This window comes from Pteropus medius, unplaced genomic scaffold (assembly GCF_902729225.1).
Source record: "Pteropus medius unplaced genomic scaffold, Ma_sr-lr_union100, whole genome shotgun sequence".
NCBI classification, from domain to species: domain Eukaryota; kingdom Metazoa; phylum Chordata; class Mammalia; order Chiroptera; family Pteropodidae; genus Pteropus; species Pteropus medius.
In genome coordinates, this window is record NW_024349802.1 from 3,044,848 (window position 1) to 3,061,313 (window position 16,466).

At 52.1% G+C, this 16,466-nt stretch overlaps 1 protein-coding gene and 1 long non-coding RNA gene across 2 annotated transcripts in view; one reads left to right on the top strand and one right to left on the bottom strand.

Moving 5' to 3' along the window:
- PTPRE (protein tyrosine phosphatase receptor type E) overlaps positions 1 to 16,466 on the bottom strand; it is a 128,994-nt gene that overhangs the window by 61,139 nt on the left and 51,389 nt on the right. The gene's annotated exons all lie outside the window — the stretch shown is intronic.
- LOC120581250 (uncharacterized) lies at positions 7,913 to 10,397 on the top strand. The gene is made up of 2 exons (XR_005647205.1): positions 7,913 to 9,537; positions 9,656 to 10,397. It is a non-coding gene; the product is annotated as an uncharacterized LOC120581250 (long non-coding RNA).

Consider the following 16,466-nt stretch of genomic DNA (forward strand, 5'->3'; position numbering starts at 1 on the left):
CATCAAGCTCAGTCCAGCCGCTGGAAGCCGTGCAAGCCGGTGGCTGGCTCTGCCTTCAGCAGTCCTGGTGGGGCGATCGATCAGGACCTGGGTGTACTGCGGCCGGCAGGAGAGGAGGAGAGGAAGGGAGACCACCTGGCATGCGGGGCACACGGGGCCTCGGCCCGCAGGGAGGGAGAAGGACAAGGTGCAACCGCGACCGTGACTCCCCCAAGTTCAAACGCAGGTTACCGCTCCTGTCATACATTCGAAGGAGGCTTTCAAGGCAAAGCGAAACTGACATGCAACCCAAGAGCAAGACCATGTGAGGGACACCTGGTGGCTCTGCGTCTCACTGGCTGGCCACCTGGACACCTCCGCGCAGGCGCCTTCCTCAAAGACGATTTAGAGATAAAGTTCTTTCATTCCAGAGTTTTCCACTCGGCTGAAACAATTCTATTTCTGTTCTGGCGTGATGCTGCTTTGAAGAGTGAACATCTCATATCAAAAATATCTGTTTTTTTTTTTCGACGGCACTTCCTAAAATAAAAAGGGAAATGTACCCTTAGGTTTCACTCTCTAATCTGTTATCCAAAACGCCGAAGCCTCGCCTGCTCTTACCAAGTTCTCCTTCCCTTGTGACGAAGCAGACGACTTTTGACAGAGCTTCTGCATTTCACATTCTATGGGTGCAACCACAACCCCGGTGCTGTGGCAGCTTTATAAGAGGCGTCCTTAGTGCAGGCGCCACAGACGTGTGCGGGCAGCTCAACGCGGTCTCGCCTCCTTTGGAAAGAGCCCCGACGTACATGCACGAAGCAGCACGCGGTGTCTGGAGAACGGCCGGCTGCGACGTCATGCTCGCTTTTAATATTGTTACCACTCCTAGGACCTGGCCCGGGCTGTCTCTCTCAGTTTGTCCCGAGACTTTGCACGGCGCTCTGCATGCCGAGGACTGTGCTAGACGAGTACAGCGTTACCCTGTGTCATTTAACTCCCACCTGTTTCTGCTTCTAATAAAGAAAAACTCAGCAACATTCCTAGAGATGCAAACTCTGTGGCAGGGCCAGGGGCCAGTGACCAGGCTTTGAGCAGCTACCGGAGTGGCATCTGGACAGGATGCTCGTGCCAGCCCATCATCGGCTTCTCCGGTCACTGCCTTCCCTTCCTTGGTGACGTAGGTTCTCACGTTAGTTGTCTGTAAATCCATTTATTTTCTGCCACCGTCACTTCTCATTCATTTTCTGTTGAAAAGGAATTTCTGAAACAATCACTGAAAACCATCTCTGCCGCAGACGGCCAATGCTACTCGCCTGCAACAGGATCTGTGATTTCTTTCTCTCCCAAAGGGGGCCGTTATGTCCACCGGTTGCCATGGTGACGCTGCAGCATTGCCACCGTGTGTTGGGCTGCTTCCCGTCACAGCCACAGCACACGCTTAAATCAAACCGTTCATTTCACGTGGCACAGGTTTTCCCGAAACAAATACCTGGCCGTGTGTAACTTAATCGAACTCTCAGCTTCATCCCACAGTGGTGATGGACGCGCACGGCCGGCAGCGTCCATGCAGGCTCGTGGAAATGTGTGTGGAAGGATCTGCAACCCAGAGAAGCAGCTTCTTAAAATCCCTTCATTTATTCCCCCTCACTCGTCCAAGAAGAGGTTTCCTACTATCCCCAGTGACTTGAGAAATGCTTTTCAAAAAGCAAAAGTCTAGACTAGAAAGGAGGACTTATTCCAGACACGACACTCCGCGTGCTCACGCTCGGAGCAGCAGCTCAGCTGTCCTATTTCTGCATCTCCTGCTTTGTTTCATCTGTAACTCACAAAATAATACACACACCACACACACTTCCACACACGCCAAGCACACACACAATACTGAACACGCAAGACACACCAATAATAATAATAATACCTATCATCATCATAATGCGACACACACAATCAATAATAATGAGAGCATTACATTTGACACACACATGCGTGTACTTATATGAATTCCTCAGGTCTGTAACCTGTGAAGTCTGTCTTTAAAAAGGCAAATATTAGTAAGGCGAATATTTTAGTCTTCAAGCCCCGGTTTCCTCAGGGATGGACGCCTCAGGTGCTAAATTCGCCTTGAACTTCAGGATGCTGGTCCGCTGAGAGCCTGGAATCCAGGTGTGCGGGTGTCCACCCCGTAACGGCTCCACATCAGAGGAAGGACCTGGGAGGTGACCTTGAACTGGCTGGTGGGACCTTTCCGTTCGAGCACATGGACTTCGCGCTTCGCCTTCTGAGCAAACACGAGTTTATCTGGACACTCAGGGCCAGCGGTCGGCTCTTATTCCAAGTGGTCTGGAGAGCTGGCTCGGACCTGGCCAGACAGTGTAATTAAAAGTGACGAGATGCCCTGGATTGGACTCCAGAGGCTGCTGCGTGGGAAGGCAGCTGATTTACTAAAGCCGAACTTGAAGGAAAATCCCAAATCTAAGTCTGGCCCCGATTCGTTAAGTTAACTTGAGTTTGGGGTCACGTTATCCGCGCAGTCCGGTCTTCCTCTCCGCCCTCATCTTAGTTTGTTTTCTGTTTTCTTTTTCTTTCTTTCTTTTTTTTTTTTTTTTTACTACGAAACTATTAAGACCGGCCAAGCTGGAAGATAGAAGGTTCGTTGTTTTAGGAACAGAAAAAGAATTCTCTCCACATAGAAAAGAACGCCGTGGGGGCCTCGGACGCCCAGGCTGCCACAATGAATAGACACACTTCTTACAACACCCACTTCCTAAAGAAACGAGGGCTGCGTGTGACTCCGCAGTGACCCGCGGCAGCAGGATGTGCGAGCCCCTCTCTGTGAGCGCAGAGCCCGTGGCTGCGTGTCTGCTCCCCGCTGCCTCCTCCTTCCCTAGAAGAAGACTTTGCATGAGCTCGGCTGCTGACGTGAGAGGCGGCGGAGGCTGGAGGCTGGGGGCGTGTGCCGGATGGATGAATTCGTTGGCCTGGGTTCCAGAATGAGGTGCCACGCCACAGAAACCCGGGGACGCCTCACGTGTAAACGTTCTGAAGGAGACTCTCCAGCTGGAGATGGCACGGTTAGCATCCTGAGCACGTTGAATTGATAATCACCCGAAGTTAGTATGATGCAGGAAAAATGGAGTCACCCCCATCTCCGTTCACTGGTGCGCAACACGCAGCCAGACCCCACCCCGAATCCTCTCTTAGGCATTTACGTCCTATTACGGGAGAAGTCATTTTAACCGGGCAGGTTTGGAGATTCCCACCCTCTTCTGTACTATCATATGAAAGGGCGTCTTCAGCCCACTTCACTGCCTGTGGTGACACGTGGGTGAAGTTATATGACGCCAAGCAATGGAAGCTTCCGGCATTGCCTGTCCTTCTCAGCGCATCCCTCTCCCTTCTGAAGAATGAGACGTCATTCAACGGCTCCACGTCCACACTGGGAATAACACATGAGACTTTCTATCGTCCCGAAATGAAAAGCGAATCACGCTGGTTCCTGGAAACGCGATGTCCATGACATGTATTTTCCCAGAGACCCTGGACTCCTTAGCACCCGGGCTGGCGGCTGCGACGGGCAGCGGAGCAGATGGCTCAGTGAGCTCGCCCAGAAAGCTCCCCATTCCATGCTAATGCACAGTTTAGAAACAGAGGTCGAATCCACTTAGTCCGAGGTGGTCTGGGAGTTCTTCCAGTGCGCGTGCGTGTGTAGCGCGAGTGTGAACATGACCGAATGCTAAATGAGGCTCGTGAGAACGACCAGCTTCCTCATCTGATCGTTCTCCTCTGGTGCTCGGCGAACACGCCACCAACTCCAAGTGATAGCCACCTTAGGTGCCCGTTACGCCACCCAGAAGAGTTAATCAAAGTCGGCGGTGCCCCTGGAAAACCAGGTTTCCACGCAGGTGTTTAAAACCATCTATTGCACGAAGCTATTTATGAAGCCACAGAAAGCCTTAGGCACTGTCCACTTCCAATGCTGCCGGCGGGCCCTGGGCCATCATCGGCTGAGCACCAGCTGGATAATTCTGTGGCTATTCTGGACGCAAGAACCCTGAGAATTTAGGGGCCTCTGGGACCCATCGAAGTCCTTTAAATAGAGGCCCCAGGAGGGCCATGCCTTATTTGTTGTCAGGCATCCGTCAGGTCCCCTGGCTGCCACGCCCACGTCCTGGCAAGCTCCGACTCTGTGCCTGCGTTCCCGGAGGCGGGCCACCACGCACTGACCTCCTCCACTTCAGAAGGGAGACAGACGGCTCCGCCCAGTTCAGATGGGTCCCCAAAAGCCGAGGCATTGCCCACCCATCAATGCCACCTGCTAATGTTGAGATTCCGTGTCCTAGGAAGGGATTTGTTTTAAATCAATCAATTAAAGATGCAGTCTAAGATGAGGACCTGTGATCCACTGTGGGTTTTACTCGCCGAGAAGAATGACGAAAGTCTCCGTCCAGCACGCGAGCACATAAATGAGTTGTGTGGCCTCGGGCACAGCACAGGACTGGATGGTGGCAGTAGCTGGTAGGTCCAGTGCTCAGGACAGCTCCAGGGTCCGAGGAGAGAGGCGGGCAAAGGTGGGCATGTGCCGGACACTGAGAGCTCTCAGCGCCTGGGACTCTTTATCAGCTTCCCGCATGGAGCTGCGGGTCGGGTATCGGTACCTTACTCTCCGAGTCCTAGGGAAATAGATGACTTGGGTGACTGAGGAAAATACAGAGAAGTTAGGTGACAAACCTGAATATGCAAAATAAGTCGTGCTAGCCTGCACTGACCCCACGTCGTGGCAGGACAGGAACTCAGGATTAACAGTGTTTTCCGTTATCCCTGAGTTTGGTCAAAACCTTCTGAATTTCAAGCAGGCAAGCTCGTGATACTTTTGCAGCCTCTCCTCATAGAAAGCATCCCATTCGGAAGCGGACTGTCACCATGTCACTGTTCTACCCACAAGAGTGGAGGTGCCATCATCTCCGCGGCTCACAAGACTCTCGCCGACCCTGTGACCTGGCCGAGCGACTCTGCTTTGCCGCATCTCAGAAGCTCCGAGCTGCAGAAGCTGTTCCCGCGGGGCTATTCCATGCTTCCTCCTAGGTCCCTGGGCTTCGGACAAGTTTAGTAAGAAGCAGAGCACACGGTGACCTACAGGGACGTGGGTGGAGGAAGAGCGAGCAAACCAGGCTGCGGGCCCAGCGGATGCTTGAGCAACATGCTAACCGGGCAGGTGGCTTTGTCTCACGAGTAGACGTGGTGCCTTGTGGAAATCCCTCGTCCCCGTCCACAGAACACATACAGCGGGAGAAATAACTTTGGGTTCCCCCATCTCAGAAGAAAGATCTCAGACCTGTGCAGGTGGAGATTGGAGACTAGGACCATCCTGTGTCTTGGGGAGCGCAGGGGACTGGGGGGAGAGAGGTCTCTGGCCAGTTGTCACTACTCTGTCCTGATGGAATGTGCTCCCATGGGATGGGCTGAGGTCAGATGTCAGACGCATCCTTCTTGGTGTATAAACCTATAGTCGATAACAGGGCTCATCTTAGACTGTATCTTTAATTGATTTAGAACATACCCTTTCTCAAGACACGGCATTTCAAAGCTAGTAGGTGGCTTCGATCGATGGGCAATCAATCCTTCAGCTCTTGGGACTCCTTCGGGGGGAATAGGCGGAAAGAGAACCACCATCGAAAACCCAAATTAACTGAAATGTGTATTTCTGGTCTAGTTTGGGAGCCAGCGTAGACCTGGAATGCAGCTCTCCCCGAATTCAGAGAGTGAGTCGGAAGTACCAACACGCCCCTTGGACATCTGCCTGGATGGCCACAAACATAAAGCAAAACAAACTTGGCTTCATCCGGGAAAGAAATTACCCAAGCCAGTTTGGCACTGGCAGAGAATCACTGGACATTTACGAGATGCTCGGGGGTGCCGGAGGGGCCGGCACGCTTTCTCTTTCCCTTTCCTTCTTTCTCTCTTTCTTTTCTTTTCTTTTTCTTTTTCCTTCCTTCCTCCTCCCTCCTCCCTCCTCCTCCTCCTCCCCCTCCTTTCCTTCTTCCTTCCCTTTCTCTCTTTATGAACACCTTGCTCTAAAAGGCCTGTAGGGCGGCACAAGGAGCACTAGCGAGTGCTCACTCACTCGTCGCGCGAGCTCCTGGGTGCAGGGGAAGGTCCGCGCTATCTGCACAGCCTACATCCCAGGGGCGGAGAGAGTGAGGAACCGCGACCGCTTCCAATAGCATTTTCGTGACAATACGAAGAAAGTCAAGCAGATAGGGAGGGTAGGCAAGGGTGGAAGAACTTTCTAGAAAGTAACGATGGGATCGGGGGAATTGAAGCTCTAGCTAGAAATGGGTCATGTTCCTGTGGGAAAGATATCCCTCACTGCAAAGCCGTGGGTGGACAGTCCCCGCTCGGCCTCCGGGGTGCGAGGCCAGGGCGGGGCAGGGGCGTGGGGCCCGGGGCTTAACGCTCTCAGGTTGCTGTCTTGAAGCGTGTAATAATTTCCTCCCTGAATTTCTGTTTGAAAGTGCAGTCTGTCGGGACAGTGGCTCACTGCACCGGGGGCTTGGAGCCTCGACTCACACTTGGTGTGCCTCCAGGATGGGGTCTTGACTGTCCACTTCCTGGCCCCTGATATGCACACTCCACCTGCAGGGCAGCTGCACGGTGAAGGGTCTCAGCATCTAAGAGGGTCTGCACTGTCCGAGAGTGTCCCCCTACACCAGGAAGCATGACATTAAATAGGTTAAAAAAACAAACAAAAAAAAACAAACAAAACAAACAAACAATGTCCTGATAGGTCTAAAGGGACACCACAGAAGAAGGGGAAAAGCTTTCTGCCCGCTTTCCTGAGCAAGCAATCCTGCCTTTTGTGTAGCTGGCCCGGTTCGTGCTAAGTGCTGCCCCGGGCCCTGTGCAGACAGAGCTGCGCAAAGACAGAGTTGCCTTCCTGCTAGCTGCCTCTCCCCTGCTCCGTCCATTCACCCATCCACTCATCTATCAGCCGTGCATGAAGCTCTGAGGTTGGCTGGGTGCAGGCGGCCACTGGGGAGTCAAAGCCAGCTAGGGCATCCGCTGTCCCCGGGAGCTGACACGCCCCCACATGTCACAGTCCGGCCGGGAGCCAAAATGATTGTAGTCTCCCTCTGGAAGGATCCAACCGAGCATTAATTCCAAGTTAGGTGTCACACAGGATATAAATCACGGACAAAGCAGAAAACAGGAGTTTGAAAAAAACAGGCCTTTTCTCTAGCTGGGCTGAGAGCTCTGTATCAGCAGGCTATTCTTTAAATTTGACTTTCGTTTCCCAAGGTTAGTATTTAATTCTCTCTTAACCACATCCTTGCAGAAAAGTCTATTTCTACTGTGGATTTAAGGAACTGGGAGAGAAGCAAGGCGGCTCCAGGCCTGTGACTTGGCTCTCAGAGCGGCCGGTATTTCCCAAGCCCCACCAGGCCTGGGACAGTGGCGGCAGCACGAAGGGGTGCCCCTTCTCCAGGGTGTCCCTTCTCCAGGGAAATTCAGCTCAAGGGAGCCCTGAGCCCAGGCCTAAGATGCTTAGAACCAGATCGCCCTGGAAGAAAAGCCACCACCCCATCTGCCACCCCTTGGACTTCCTGGTGCCCTCGACGCGCACACAGACGACCCCCTGGGCTGTCGGCTCCGTGCTGGAACTCCCCCATTCCTTCTGGGGTTGCATCTGGAATGGACAGGATTCTGGAGCCTTGCAGGGGGGGGGGCGGCTATGGGGACAGGTGCCCTTAGGAGGTGAGCGACTTGATTAAAGAAAGCCACACAGCCGGCAAGGACGGACATCTGGCCTCCTGACCCGCAGGCCAGGCCTGTCCTCTGCTGCTTTCTTGGTCCTGTCGTTTGTCCCAGACGGAATCCACTGAGCAGTCACCGCCGCCCCCCAAATCGTCCTTTGTCGTTGACTGATTTGCACCGTCTCCTGCCACCTCGGGACCTCTCCGCCCGTAGCACGTGTCGACCCCATGCTTGTCCGCAGGCTCACCGGTCTGCGCTCAGGCCAGGAGGGGCCATGTCGCTGGACAGACGGTGGCCTGTGCTCCTCATCCACCTGAAGGAGCAGGTTGCAGGTGAGTGGAGGCCGCGTGGCAAGGAGTGAGCCCGAGGCAGGAGCCGAACAGCCCCGGTCCCTAGGAAGACCAGAAGGCGTGACCGGACCCCAGCTGGGCGGACAGAGGCGCCGGGAGCAAACGGAGTGGGCGGGGAGCAAGCGTGACACATGCTGTGTGGACATTGATCACGGTGCCCGTTTCTGTTAGGGCCGCCCATCACGAGGCTTCTTGAGAGCAGTGGATTTGTCCTAACACGTTAGAAAAACTATTTCAAAAAAACGACGCAAATTTCAAAAAACATCTTTATGGAGAGAAACATGTTCGGATGTTTGCCGAGGCACGGCACGGCCGCAGGACATTGTCATGCCACTTCTTCGAGTCCTGGGGAGGACAAATGTCTGCTCAGTGCTGTTACCACGTGTGCTCGTCTGAAACACGCAGAGTCCCACGGTGCTCAGGTTATATAAAAAATCATTTTTTTACAGGAAACATGAGTTAATCCTGAGCTCAACGGGAGGAAAACAGACAGCTAGGGGTAGTGAATCACTCATTAAAAATTAAGCGAATCCACCCACAACGGGAAACAGCGTAACAGAATGTCAGTGTTGGCTTCACGCTGGAAGGCGGCCAAAAACGAGTCTTGGAAATAGCGCTGCCTCTGAATTTGATCTTGGCCCGATTGTGTGCCTTTAGGACCTGACTCCTTCTCCGCCACGTACACTCTCCGGCCTGTCGAGGGGAGCAGACTGGCCCTGGGGGTTTCCATGGGTTCTGCCCAGACGAAGGGCTCTGCCTTCTCAATGAATCACTTCCTCAGGTGAAACGCACCTTCGCGCACCCCCCAGAACCATCTGCTGGAACGGATCTCTGGGGGGCCAAATACCTTTGTCTAATTAACTGTCGTTTCTGCTGACGTTTTAACATCGAAGCCCATGAAGTCCCAGCTTCTGCTTCCTGCACATGAGCAACACCACGGAAAGAAAAAGGCCGCTTTGGAAAATATTTTTCCATTAATGAAACCCTCCTTGATACGTTCCTGCTTCTTTTAGAAGGCGCTGAGGAAGCATGGCCCCGGACGCGCTCGGCACACAGGGATTTCTGACGTCAACTCAAGACTCAGAGAAACATCGCTCCAGACCACTTGAAGAGACCTCTAAAAAATTCTCACCCGCCTTTTACTTTTCGGACAAAGAAGCTGTGACTCAGGCCATGTCTAAATCATTCAGCTTCCTACAACTCCGCTCCGTCTCTGTCTGTTCCTTTCCTAGGCTCCTGCGCGGAGCGTAGGAGAAACCGCACGGTCCTGAGCCCGCAGGAGACAGCTGATAAACGCCGGGTGAGCAAATGGACAAACTACTGGCCGCGTCGAAAGGAAATCTGGCAAGTGTGTGAGCAGAGATTAGGAGCTGGATTCGCTCGGCAGATAACACGCGGAAATAGTTCGGGACCCCGGCCAAGATCCACTCGAGTGATCAGAAAACCGGTCCAAAATGTAATTATCTACCGGCACACTGTTTACAGAATCCATGGGATATGTTCTTATTTATGAACGTGCTCTAGTCCTTGAATAATATTTTTCCATAATGGGAAATTTTATTTTCTCTTGGCAGGTCTGCGCCTTCCCTTCGGAGGTGGCGATGAGAGCTGACTGCTTTTGGGGAGCGGGGGGGACACTGGACGGTTGGGAGTCCCTTCCTGCCCTCCTGGCAGCTGCCTTCTCCAAGCCTGCCTGGGCTCTGCTTTCTCATCATCAAGGTGGAGGTGAGCGCGCACACCGAGACCGCCTCCAGGTACCCCTGAGGTCCGACGGGATAGTGAACTTGAGTGTGCTTCGTGAACTATAAAGCGCCCTACGTGCATGGGCATTATCATAAATGCAGTTTACGTTTTCAGCATAAGGCATTTAAGTTCTGTGGCAAAACAGGAAATAGGTCAAGTCCTGTTTCTGTGACTAATAATTTCCAGCAACATGACATTTTTAAAAAATTAATTTCTCTGCACCAACACGGTAACGTGGTAGCTTTAAAAATAAAAAAAAGCGTATCTATAGTGCCCGAACACAAAATTACATCATTCTAATAGCAGATCAATCTCGGTAGAGTTGCTAGAAATCCGTCAACGTATTTTTAACCAATCGTTAGAATTCAATCAGCCCCCATCATAAAATAACGTAAATGCACGTTTTGTTTTTTGCTTACACTCATTTCTATTAGAAATAAGGAAGGACGCTACTCAGAGAGCCTATTATGTGACCGGTTTCTGTCTGGCAGTTCCACGGGAATCTTCCCTTGTCCCACATTTTAAACACTGGATACTAAAGTCTGCATCATAATAAACAGTCTTAAAAAGTCACTTCGAATCGGCAAGTTTTGACCAGAATGCCTCTAATCTCCTGCGGCTCCGTGTCCCAACGCGCAGGGGGACGAGCCCCAGTGGATGAGACTGAATTTGGGGGCGAGTTCCCAGAGCGAATGGGGATTGAGCCACGTGCCCCCCATTTGGGACCAGAACTCGTACCTGATTCTGTGGCCCAGTGGGTCTGAGAAATCTCTCTGTAACCTGCATACCCAACAGGTTCCAAAAACCTCTCATCCTCGCCCAGTGCGACAGTTGCCACTCCTCAGGCAGCTGGCCTGGACCCGCGTGGCCGACGCCATCTGTGCCTACGGGGCGCACGCCCTGCGGGCAGGCACGTTGTCCCCCGTGGCGCCCGACGTGGGCCCCTAAACACCAGCCCATTGCCTTGCTGCCCAGGGACTGCCCCTGCATGCGGCACGTCATTTTTAACTAACACGTCACTTCACAAATCTGGTCATTAAAGGACAATTAGGAGGGAGGTTCTGATGCTTAAATCGGGTGGGATTTCGATGTGTCATCCCTCCAGCCCGAGGCCCGGCGGCCCCGACGCAGACAGCTCCTCTCTCCTCTCCGCCGGCCGGGCTGGGGTGGCCGAAAGCGGTTTCCTGAAGCGTCCACCCAGATTTCCTGCACACGGCTGGACAGAGTTAGCCGAGCTGCCTGCCAAATCCTCGTTGACTGAAAGCTTCCTGGCAACAGTCCCTCACCTAATTTTTAAATACCTGGGGCAGTTAATGCAAGCGACCACAATGCAAATCCCACTCGACAAGGGAGGGTCTCCCCGGAGCGTCCCTTTACCTCCCGTCCCACGGGAACGGCGCCCAGGAGCCATCCTGGCCTGCACGAATCCATGTTCTCCTGTCAGCTGCGAAGGGGTTTCCAGAAGAATTCCGGTCTGAACCAGGTCTGCCGGGAGCTCAGGGCTGAGATGCGAGGTTCTATAGGAAAGCTGTTCACATAGGAAAGTGGAACCTGTGACTGCTTCCCTCTGCTACATGACAGACGGTCACCTAGCAGACTCTTTCAGGAGGTAGTTAGTTCTTGGAAGAATGTTCAGACTTTCCTCAGGGGAAAATGGAAATGGAAATAAATGAGGGGTTGACAGTTCGTCACTGTCAGACCCAGAGGCCTGCTTCCAACTGCCTGTCAGCGTCTCACTCGGTCTCTGGGAGAAGAGCGTCTTCGCTGTTGGGAGAAACGCTTCTTGCTCAGAAAGGAAACCCAGGGAATCCACGGATGCTGATAAAACCCCCAGAAACAGAGCAAAGAAAAGAGGGACACAGGACTCGAATCTCGGAGGGAGTTTTGGAAGCGTCTGTGCTGCATGCACCGTGCATCGTGCACCGTGAGCATCTTTCTGCGGGTCCAGAACCAGCACAGGACAGGGTGCCTGTCCCCACAGGGACAGCGCGGCCCAGCCGAGGGGGCGGAAGGTGCTTCGCGGGGGTTCAGTGGCCCTGGTGGAACGTGCACCGGGCCTCTCCACTTTTACCCCTTCATGTTATTTATTTATTTTTTTCCGCCATGATGACCATTCAGACCGATGCCAAGGAAGAAAATCACACGTATTCAAACTGACAGGAGGAAGCGCAGACTGTCACGGAGGACCTGGCTGGCGAATGAACACTCCAAGTTCATTTCTAAATTAAACGCACTGCTACTTCATACGAGCGCTGAATTTGGTTTGCTTTTATTCCTCTGGTATTTCGATGAACCGAGGTGAACTAGGCAAGTTACGTATCATTTAATTGTACTTGCTGGCGGATGCCCTCTGGTATGACAACACGAGACGCCAACGAGCCTGGAGGAGATATCTAAGCCCTAACTCCGCACCTTCTAGAAATTCTTCGTTCCGAAATTCTGTTGCTTTATTTAGATGCTGTGCCACTAATACCCATCGGGTTGCAACAAACATTCTCCTCTTGAAGAAACTTTGGTCATATTGGATGATCGATAACCAATATGAACTATAGTATCACGTCCCAAGTTTCTTTTTAAATACTAAAAATGGGGGGGTGGGCAGGGAGAAAACAGGATGCTCTGCTAAAACACTCCTCATTCCAGTTTAACTGGGAAAATTTGACTCTTTTTTTTTTTTTTGGAAGTCAAATCTTAACATTTTTTAAATGAAAAATCAGGGATTAGTGCTGGAAAGGGAACTCTTTTGATATCCGTTATAGTACCGGCATATACATCACTACCCAGTTAATGCCTTCTTTAAAAGTTAAAAACAATTGCCCTCATTTCATGATGGCGTTTATAATAACAATTTTATCAAGTGCTGACTTTGGGTCATCTCGCTTCAATGGCACGATAACCCCAGGAAGTGACTGGCAGATGAGAGAAAAGGAGCGTCACACAGTCTGTATGTTCCCTCGGCAGGTCCTGCTGGGCTCCTGCTCTTAGCCGGCCAGCGGGTGGACGGTGGCCAGGGACTGGGGACAACCCCCAGCCTCAGGAAGCTTAATCTCTCCCGCCCTGCCCAGCAGGAGCTATTCACTTAGTTCTAACAGACTCAAAAGCAAGTTTCTAATTCCACAAACTAGAAATAAAATCTTTCTGTTAGTTGAAATCCTGAAGCTCTGGAACAAGTCTCATTGCTAACGCGATGAAAATGCCGTGGGCTAAAAGGCCAATCTGATGCCCCACCCTGCGGCCCAGTGGGAAGGCTCCACGCGAAGGCGGGGGATCGGGCGGCCAGGAAGGGGGTTTGTGCCCCCAGCACCCTTTCTTCATCTCGAAGAGAGAGCTTCCTGAATCCAGAAACACTTCTGCTAAGAACGCATAGCTTCCTACAGCAGAGCTTTACTTTCCTCTTGAGACAGAGGCCAAGGATGGGACCAAGGAGAGGCAGATGCCGCCCAAAGCTGCTTCGGCTCCCAAGTGTCCGTGGAGACGGAGGTGAGATGGCCTGCGGACGAACCGCTCAATTTGTTGCTGGTTTTGAGACAAGGCAGGGAGGTGGGGAGCCCGAAAGCACAGGTCACAGAATCACCGCCGCGAGAGCTGCTAACCTCTCCTGGCACCGGGCCAACCTGCCAAGAGGCCAGAAATCCCGGACTCGGCTGGGAGGCCGGACTGGGTGCCGAGGGGCTGGTGCTGAGCCAGACCCTCGGAACAAACCACAGTCTGTGCCTTGTACTGTGGGAGGAGACGCGTCTCGGGGGACTGACCCTCAGAGATCTCATTCCAGCATGGCGGGGTCCACTGCTTTTGATGGGCACGTTGCATGTCCATCCACAGAGATACGAATGAGCCAGGACCTCTCAGGCCGCATTCTGATGCAACGAGGGGCTGTATACTTCTTGTCACTAAGTCTCTATTCCGTTAATATCATCCAGTAGTGGCCCCTCTCTTTGATCCCACGGTTGACACTTGCCCGAGGAGATCACGCCATTCAGAACGGACGACGTCCAAGGGCGACGTGATGGAGAATGTGGACAACGCAGTCAGGTCAGCGGGTAGCAAAGGGAAGCTCTCCTAGTCCCTGTCTCGATACACCGGTGACCCTATGGGACACTCCTTTGAGACAGGGAGCGACCGTGCATGTAACAAACGTGCATTTGATCACTCAGGAATAACCGCAGCATGGACATCCCAGTAAAACGGTGCCACAAAGGGCAACCCCCAAAAGAGAGGGCGAGCCAAGGCCACACAATTGACGCATTGACTGTGGGATAACTCAGAGCAGGGTCCAAGTATTTCAAACAAGGCGACGCGTTTAAGAAACAAAACTTTCAGCTGCCCACGTCCTGGGCCCCTCACTAAAGGTAGGCATGTGCATCACGGCAGGCCAGGGGCTGCCTGCCCCCACGCAGCCGCCACTTCAAAAGCTCTCGCTCTCTTTAGGGACTTGGCACCAAATAGGCTGAGTCAGTAGAACGCAAAAAGGTGATGGCATTCTTTTTGCTAAATACTAGGACATTAAGACCAGGGTGTGTGGCCTGGACCTCAAAAGGCATAAAATCACGTGATGACGACACTTTTTAAAAATTTTTTTTTTACCCAAACTGCAATCCAGAAAAGCCCCTTTTCAGCAGCCCTCCCCACCGCAGGTCATTCGAGAAGCAATTAATTCGAGATGCGGCTCTGTGCTCCTGTGTTCCCTTACAGCCACCGAACGTGTGCCTTTGAGAGAAGGCAAGGCCCCTCACCATGCGAGAAGTCGGCAGAAGGAAAGCATGTGGAAATTGTGTTCTCGACAATACAGTTCAGAATACTGAACGGCTGAGCCAGGTTTCAAACGCAAAAAAAAAAAAAGAAAAAAGAAAAAAAATGATGTAACAAGAAGTGTGATGTGAGCCCATGCGAGACATTTAAGGCATAAAACTCAAATGCGACACGCTGACCACATGGCCTTCTTTCTCCAGAAGATAATGTTTCTCTAGCAATTAAACCACGCACATTTTTTTTAGCTAGGTGACTACACATGAGAAATAATTTTTAAAAATTTTGTACTCACCAAGGGAAAACTCAGGCTATAGTCTGAAAAAGAAAGAAAAAGAGAGAGTTAGTTTCCTGGTTAACAGGTGTCAGCTGCTAATTCTAGCCGCTCCTTTCTCTACAGCACTGGCGGCGTGTGGCCATTTTTGCCTCATCGTTCATGTCTCCTCGAAGCCTTTTTCTCTGCATGAAGATAAATTCTTTTTGCTATAATCATCAGCTTTCAAAATGGTCCTGCCCTAAACTGTTTTGTCATCTCTGGTTGTCAGCTGATAATGGAGCCTGCTGGCTGACCTAGATCTGCAATGCTTGGAATCCAGCCCCAAGGTGTCCGGTCGGTCAGCTGCCCCTTCTGTAGCCTGCAATGCCCACTCCAACCGAGGAAGTCCCCTCAGCCTATCTTCCCTAAGGACAGCCTCTTAACACCTGCTTGGGGTGGCTCCTCACCCCAGTTTTCCAGCTTAATCGTTATTCAGTTGGCTCATTCTCATTAATTTAACAACTCTCGGGTTCTTTTTAAAAACAGTTTTATTGAGATATAACTTACGTACTGTAAAGTACACAATTCAACGGTTTGTAGCACATTTACAGTTTCGCAACCATCAACAGAACCTAATGTTGGTCCATTTTCATCATCCCCCGAAAAATCCAATGCCCATTAGCTCATTCGCTCCCCGGCCCACCCTCTCCCCGCCCCCATCCCCTGGTGACCACTGACCTACTTCTCATCTCTGGAGTCCCCGTTTCTAGACCTTGCATGTAAATGTGGCCCCACAATATGTGGCGCTTGCGACTGGTGCTTTCACTGAACACCGTGGCTTTGAGGCTCACGCATGTCGTACCGCGGACCAGGGCTTCGTTCCTTTCTGCGGACGAGCCCTGTTCTTTGGATGGGTGTGATGCGTTTTGTTTAGCTCGCCCTCAGCTGACAGACATGGCTCCCTGGCTCCCGTGTGAGCGGCCAGCAGGGCGGCCTCGCACGGGGGTGAGGGCTGTGACCCTAAGCCCTGCCCCTGCCTGTGGCTGGAGACCGTGTTAGCTGTCATCCCGCATCTGCACTGAGAGACAAGGGACTCACGTTTGTATCGAAAAGCGAACACCGTGCACGGCGCTCTCCACCCAAACGGACAACTTCTCATCGCGGTCATGGCCAGGCTGGAGATTTTTAACAAAAGGCGGTGAGGGCTCTACAGCACACGGCTGGAGCGGATTGTCGTGCCAGCTACGAAGCCGACCTGTGAAGCAGGCTCAAAGCCGAAGAAGTAGAAGCGACCGTTCCGGTCACTAAGGAATTTTACGTCTGCTTGGGCAAGTCCACAGCTGACACCATTCTTGACGGTGGGAGACTGAATGCTTCTCCCACCCCCAACGCTGGGCAAGCCAAGGCTGTCCACTCTCACCGCATATTTAACATTCGACCGAAAGTCCTGGTCAATGCAATAAGACAAGAAAAAGAAATCAAAGACGTAGAAATTGGGAAAAGAATAATACTTCCTTAATTCTCAAATGGCATAACTGTCTACATAGAAAATTCCAAAAACAATCTTCAAAAAAGCAACTGAGGATCGATCTGTGGAGCAACATATGAAGCCACCGAGTCCCCAGAATGCAGCGGAGCCC